This window comes from Benincasa hispida, chromosome 8 (genome assembly GCF_027475165.1).
Source record: "Benincasa hispida cultivar pf3 chromosome 8, pf3_genome.v1.1, whole genome shotgun sequence".
Classification (NCBI taxonomy): Eukaryota; Viridiplantae; Streptophyta; class Magnoliopsida; order Cucurbitales; family Cucurbitaceae; genus Benincasa; species Benincasa hispida.
The window spans coordinates 33911120-33918914 of record NC_143485.1 but is presented as its reverse complement, the minus strand read 5'-3'; the positions used below and the strand labels follow the sequence as shown (position 1 = coordinate 33918914).

The 7795-nt window shown below is 31.4% G+C and overlaps 1 pseudogene; it reads left to right on the top strand.

Moving 5' to 3' along the window:
• The first annotated feature begins 1324 nt into the window (after positions 1–1324).
• LOC150034528 (uncharacterized) lies at positions 1325–7534 on the top strand (annotated as a pseudogene).
• Positions 7535–7795: the final 261 nt, after the last annotated feature.

Below are 7795 nucleotides of genomic sequence, written 5' to 3'. Positions count from 1 at the left end.
TCATGTACTTACCCTAACAAAGAGAAGAAGTAAACTTCATCTTGTGTAGTTGAGTTCTCAAATCCTCACTCAGACGAATCCCCAAAATGGTAGACATATTGAGTCGGCGAATCAGGTCAATCTCACCATGTAAATCAAAGGATCGCCCTCATAGGCAGGAGTTCAGAACTCACTTAGGAATAAGGTCAAGTCATCTATGGTCATCTTAGTGAAATGTAAGTCTCTTCAAGTAACGACATTATAAAGAGAGGTTAATCATTTCGTGGTCTAGTCTTATACAAACTATTTGTATAGGATATCTCCACTCACATGTCTCCACATGAATGATCAAGACCAGATCATTTGTAACACTTTACAACAATTGTGATAATTACAAAGTGGGTCATATCCGTAGTGACACAAGGATAAGGCACCCAACCTTATCCATATACTACATACCATCTAGGTTATTACTTAAACATGATCCATTTGTATGTCACCACATACATGTTTAAGCTACATAAAATAACCTAGGATCTTAGTTTATTGGATTGAGTTAATGCACATATAAAATAACGATTATTTTATCAATAACAATTTGTTTATACAAGTTTACAAACTACGAGAATATAAGAGATTTAAGACACCAATCCCAACCATATAAAATAATAAATACTAAGATCTTTGAACTAGTTGATTTTCACACTAACATTAGTTAGAATAACATAACTTGATCCATGATAATGGTCTTCTAAAGAATTGTGTTTCTTTCTCTTGGTCTTCCTTTAGAACTTAATTAGGTTTCTTGATAAGGAGAAAATAACTACTTAATCAGACAGAGAGAGAACCAATCCTAGGGTTTTATCTTTATATAGACACCTCTCATCAAGGTGTCTAACTAAGAAAATGACGCTTTCTATGCATTTATTGCTACTTATGGATTAAATGACATTTAGGTGGAACTAGGACACGTTCGTAGCTTAGAAAGGGAGAGGGGATGTATATGTTGTAATTGTGTTTAGATTATTTTAAAGCCTAATTGTGGATTTTAAAGGAACAAGTTCTTGGCTTATTTATAGGGATCCGATAGTTGTGGAGGTTTAAAGGGCGTTTATCTATTTATTTTGAAGCCTACTATTCTCTTAGAGGTATAAATTGAGTTGTGGGACTCAAAATAAGCTTGAATGAAGGGAATTTAAAGAAGATCACACTGCTGCACCCATTTGAAGAACACCTTTTTCAACTCGAATTTTTTAGCAAAAACTCAATTGATGCATGCCTCATTTCCACTTCAAACTTCTTTATTTATTGCAGAACATTCATGCAAAGAAGAAGACAACATGAGATGCAGCTCATGCTTGGTGAATTGAAGAGCAAGTGGGATTGGTGTGCGCAACTTGAAGGTAAGTGGAGCAATCAAACTTTTCAAATTTGTGTTTTTCTTTCTTTTTCTAATTTCCAAATTGATTTCCAAATTCAATTTTGATTTCAAAATTGAAAACTTTATTAATTTTTCAAAATTAATTTCATAAATTAATTTTCTAATAAAATTAATAATAATTAATTAATTAAGTAATCTAGTTAATTCTAATTAATTTAATATCAAATATTAAATTAATTTTACAAAAATTGCACTTTCATGAATTTAATATTTAAATCATATTTAAATATTAATTAAATTCTCTAATTAAATTCTCCAATTTCGTTTGATTTTAAAATTAAACATGTAATTATATCTTATATAATTACTAATTCCCTTAATTCTAATTTGAATGTTTCAAATTAACTTATCACGCTACTCTAAAGCTAATCCATTTACGACCTAGTAGGGGGACCTCGCAGACCTACAGGTCATGGGCTCCAACGATACGAGATTAATTGGCTAAACTCTTTACACCGAATTAACCCCCATTCGTTAAATAATGGGTCACTTCACTAAAGCCTATAGTTGCACTTCTCTCACTATAGATATATTATGTTCACTTGATATAACCTGATTAGTAAGTTAACCCTTCACAGGTTATTCGTAATAACGGTTGGGTCAAATGTCTATTTTACCCCCGAGACTACCTTTTATTTCTTAAGTCCCACTGATCCTCTAATGAACAATTGACTTATGATCCAATAAAAGAACTGAGTCCCTCTTGGGCCAATGAGAGGGTGGGGCTCCTTGTTCAAGACCCGGAGTCAGCACTTAAGGGAACAACTCTACTATCCTTGAAAGCGGGTGGAGTGAATTCCATCTTACACCTTATGTCCCCAGCTATCTACCCGGTCTTACCCCTGAAATGGAGGTTTATTGAGCTGACGCTGTTGAGCTAACCCTCATCTATGCAAATCTAAGGATAATCCTGAATAAACAGGAGTTCATAGTTAACTCAGGATTATGGTCAAGTTACCTAGGTCATCACTTTGAAATAGTCAGTCTTAAATAGTAAACAATGTTATAAAGTAAGAGTGACTAACTTCATGGTCCGATCTTGTACAAAACCCATTGCACAGGATGCCCCCACTTATCATGTCCTAACATGTACGAATTAGGATCATATCGTCTGTAGCACTTTACAACTCTTTGTAACAACTACAGAGTGGGCCGCATCCAGTAGTGTTACTAGAATAAGGCACCCAACCTTATTCATATACTATAGATCATTTTGACTTTTTACTCGAACCTAATCCACTTTTATGTCTCCATATAAAGTTAAAGTACTCATGTAATAGTCATGGATCTTTTAAATTTATTCGATTTATTTCTAAAACGAAATAAGTAATACATATTATCAATAACAACTTATTGAATTTTCAGAATAAGTTTTATTGTTTACAAACCACGAGTTTTGTATATACAGTTTTTGTTCGAAAAATTTTATAGCCTGTGTATTGAATATTGGTCTTATTTTTAAATATATAAGCTTACTTTTGTTATATTTATCCTCAATTGATTTTTTTTAAGATTAATTTTTGTTTGTGCATAATTAGGTATTAAGGAAATAAATAATTGGTTATTTAATTGTTACAAAAAATATATAAAATTATAAACAACTTATGCCGATGTAAATAAACGTTGGCAAAAATCTGTCTATTGAATTGAAATTTTGTTTTTAGGACTATGTTTTTCCCGATGCAAATTGGATTTTGTTGGGAAAAAACATATGCCAACGCAAGCAATTGTGTTACAAAAAATGGTATTTATGCTGAAGACAATAGTTTTCGTCGGGAGGAACTTCTCCCGACATGGATACAGACGATTATGTCAACGTAAAAAAATGCGTTGGCATACTATCCCGACGTTTTTAATACTTTATCCGACATTTTTTTACGTGGGGAATGGTGAAAATTCTTGTAGTGGTAATTCATTGATTTTAACTCTTCTTTCATGGCATCTAACCATTTGGTAGAATTATCACTTTTAATGGATTGGAAAACCGAAATTGGATCATTATTACTACCTAAGTCAAATTTTGTCTCATGCAAATAAACCACACAATCATCATAAATAGTTGATCTTCTTTGTTTGGTAGATCTTCTTAAATCTATTTCTTGTGGTTCTTCTATTATAGATTCATTCATTATAATAACATCAAATGTTGTTTGATCATTAATTTGTTCTTCTTATGAATTGTTAACAGAGTCAATAACTATAGAAACAACAACTTAAGAAGAAAGTATAAATGAAGGAATTTTCAATGTATTATACAATTCAAAACATTAAAGTCACATATTTAGTAGCGAAAACCAATAATACTCAAAATATAAATTCAAAGATTAAATCATGAATGCTTATTTATAGCGGAAACATGAAATCATTCATTAAAGCATTAATAGAAAATCAAAAGTTCTCAATCAAGGTTCTGATATCACATGTAAGTTTTAATTTCATAGTTTTACAACAAAACCCTAATATTATCTAAAACAATAATTTGAACATTTTCAAAATAACATTTGTTAGAATAACATACCTTAATCAATGATAATGGTCTTGTAAGGAATTTTGATTCTTTCTCTTGGCCTTCCTTTAAAACTTAATTATGTTTCTTGGTATGGATAAAAGAACTACCTAATGAGGTAGTGAGAAAACTAATCCCTAGGGTTTTAAATTATCTTTTAAATATCTTTTACTTAATTTAATAATTATCTTTTACTTAATTGTTCTAATAAAATAATAAGTCTAAAAAATAAAATATTAGATAATGTACATATATCACATTAATGATAATATTAAATTTAAATAAATTTCAACAAGGATGACTAGAGGGCTGATGATCAGTGATTGTTGATGAGTGGCAGCACAGTGCAAAGTACAACCGGAAGAGAGAGCGATAGAGAGCGATCACCGATGGAGAGTGAGATTGAGAACTAAAGCACTAGCTTAAACAGAATTAATTTCAGTCAAACCCAAGTTTTGACCAGGTCAAAGCCCATTTCTTTAGCCTTTTAGCCCACCCACTTTACATTTCCACGTAATAGAGCCCAAATTAAACCAATTAACTTTGGGATATTTAGTCATAAAGCATTAATAACACTTTTATTTGAAAAATAATTTAAATTTATGGAGTTGGGATGTTACAATTTTATCCTAGAGAGGGGAGATGCTCTGTTTGAGAGTTTTGGAGATTCTTTTCATGCATGATAATAACTTTAACAAGCTCAATGGAATCAAACCATGGTTAGCATAATGTCATCGTTGGAGTCTAGAATAATAGCTCCGATTCCCACATGACCATTAAGCAATGCCGCATCAAAATTTACCGTGAAGAAGCCACATGTTGAGGGACATACAATATGCAAACAACCTTAAGGTTGATGTGAAGTCTAGAAGACTGTGGTAGAACATCCACAATAGTACGAAGAAACAACTCCTCATCCATAAACTCCACCGAATTTAGCGCCCATCGAATAGGATTTAAAGAGAAAGAGATGTGACCGCCAGAAACTAAGAGATTGTGTCATTTGTGCCAGATTACCGAAGCAATAAGGAAGAAAATCTTGATGTCCAAAGGTCTCCCTGACCTTATAGAAAAGAGAAACGACATCAAAATAACACATAACAAACATATGAAGACTAGGAAGCCAAAGGGACCAAATATATTTACTTCTACCACAAAGCATGAACATTTGATTTACAAGCACGATGACACAAAGGGCAATCTTGCCTTTAGTAATAATGGATGATCTAGCCAAGGTGTTGCAAGTTGAGAGATGGTTGAGACATCCACACCACCAAAAGATTTAAATCTCTTATGGCATGGTTAGGGTCCATAGAGATTTCCAACACGTTTTCATATCATGACTTGAAGGTGGCAAAGCTTTGTGAACAAATGCTTGAGACAAACCACTCTTTTGAAGAATAATTTTTTTTTACCATAATGCCAGATGAAGACATAATTACTAGAGGAAGATAAAGGGGAATATGCATAATGATCTCAATATCTTTCAGACAAAATATATATATATATATATATATCATCAAGTAGAGTCCGATTCAAATACCCATCACAAATGAGGTCATACATGGAAGAAAAAGTAAGGAGTCGAGGAAGAGATAGAGGACTAAAAATGGTTTCATCAGGGATCCGTCCATCTCAAAAGACATTAATAGACCAACCATCTCATTTATTGATGCTTATTTAACTCTAAAAATCTAAGAACCTGTTTGGTAATTAATTCATTTCCTGTTTTTGGTTTTTGATTTTTAGTTTTTAGAAAACGGATGTGTTTGGTAACTAATTCACTTTTCAGTTTTTTAAACAAGAAATTTATTTATTTTTTTTAAATTATAAAGAAAAATTGGCTTTTTAAAAAGCCCATCACGCTTCAAAGCCCCAAAAACACAGCATGCCTCCTTTTCCTTCTTAGCGCCTCCTCATTCCTACAGCTTGAAAGGTGTTCTTCCTCTCTTCTTCTCTTTCCTTCTCATTGGTAAGCTTCGATTTCTCTTTTTTCTTTATTCGTTCGATGTTTATATATACTTTGTGTTTGAAAGATTTTAGCTATTTTATTAGTTCTTTATGTTATTTGAACATGTTAAATAGGTGACATCAATTATGGATTTACGTCATAATTATTTGGAAGATCGCTTACTTCTTTATAATGATATGGTGAATTTTTTTTTGAAGAAGATCAACATGAGAATGAAGATATCTTGATATTTTTTTTGTTCATTAAGGGAAGAATTACATAAAGCACAAATGCTTAAACAACCATGTAGAACATTCTACACTTAGAGGTCATGACTACGTGATTGAGTTGTTAAGTGCCAACGACATAAGATGCTATGATTGTTTTAGGATGAAAAGAGATGATTTTGTAGCATTTTGTGAAGAGTTAAAAAATACAATTGATCTAAAAGCTTCTAGATACTTGACTATTCAAGAACAAGTTGCCATATTTTTGTTCTCTATATCACATAATGAAAAGAATCGACTAGTAGCAGAAAGCTTCCAACATTCAGGTCACACAATCTCACACAACTTTAGTCACATTCTAAACAAATTTTTTTCAGTTTGAAACCAATATTATTTATTTTTTTGGAATTTGACATTGTTCCTCTAGAGATAATGTTTAGATCTAAATACCACCCCTTTTTAAGGTAATTTTCTTGACTAGTTATTATTTTATACATGAATGCAATGAAAATTTGCATGAATAAATATTTTTTTTTAGTAGGATTGTGTTGGTGGAATAGATGGAATTCACATTAGTTCATCTATTCTACAAGATGAGCAAATTCCATATCGTGGTAGAAAAATAAGCCCCACATGGAATATAATGTGTGTTTGCTCTTTCGATATGCAATTTACATATGTAATGTCTGGTTGGGAAAGAACAACAAATAACTCTCGAATATTTATTGAATGTATTAGAGATCGTGCAAATAAATTTTCAATGCCCACAGGAGGTATGTAACAATATATAGTTTTCTTTGAAACTATAGTCTTTCTATTTGACTATTGTTTTATTGATTAAAAATATTCTTGACTAAATAGATCGGTATTATCTTGTTGATTCTGATTACACTAATATGCCTAGATTTTTATCACCCTATCGTGGAGAAATATATCATTTACGTGATTTTGGAGATGACAGGCATCAACTATGAGGTAAAGAAGAGCTGTTCAACATCGTCATTCGTTATTTTGCAATGTGATCGAGAGGTGCTTTTGGGGTATTAAAGGCTCGATTTTTTATTTTGAAGCAAATGCCTCCATATTCTTTATCCACACAAAAATATATACCCATAGCATGTTGTAAAATTCATAATTTTATCAAATTGCATGATAGTAGTGATGAGCTTTTTAATGAATATAATGGAGACTCAATGATTATTGAAGAAGAAAACATGCAGAGTGGAAAAGACATGTCGCAAATCCCTGTTGAAATAAATGTGAGTCAAAATCAACTTAGGCATATGGCTTTGGTGAGGGATCGAATTGCTGATCAACTTTGGATGGCAGCTCAAGCCCAACGTTGATTGTTATTCTTGCAAATTTTGTGTTTTAATTTTGTTAAATATTATGAATATTTGTGTCATTTTTTTAATTTTCAATTTATTTTCTATTTGTGCCTCTTAGACATGATTCTTCTATTATTTGTCCTTTAATTGATTAGTGAAAAGTATATGAAACATTTTTATTTTAGTTGATGGGTGGTTACAATGAAAAAACTTGAACGAATTCTAGTACTTACATATAATTAGATGAAATAATATTAGAAAATTAATTTACTATTCATTATATAGAAACAAAAATAAAAAGTGATTGCCAAATCATTCTTTTCTTAACAAAAAAAAAAAATGAAAACGAAAAGAAGTTACCAA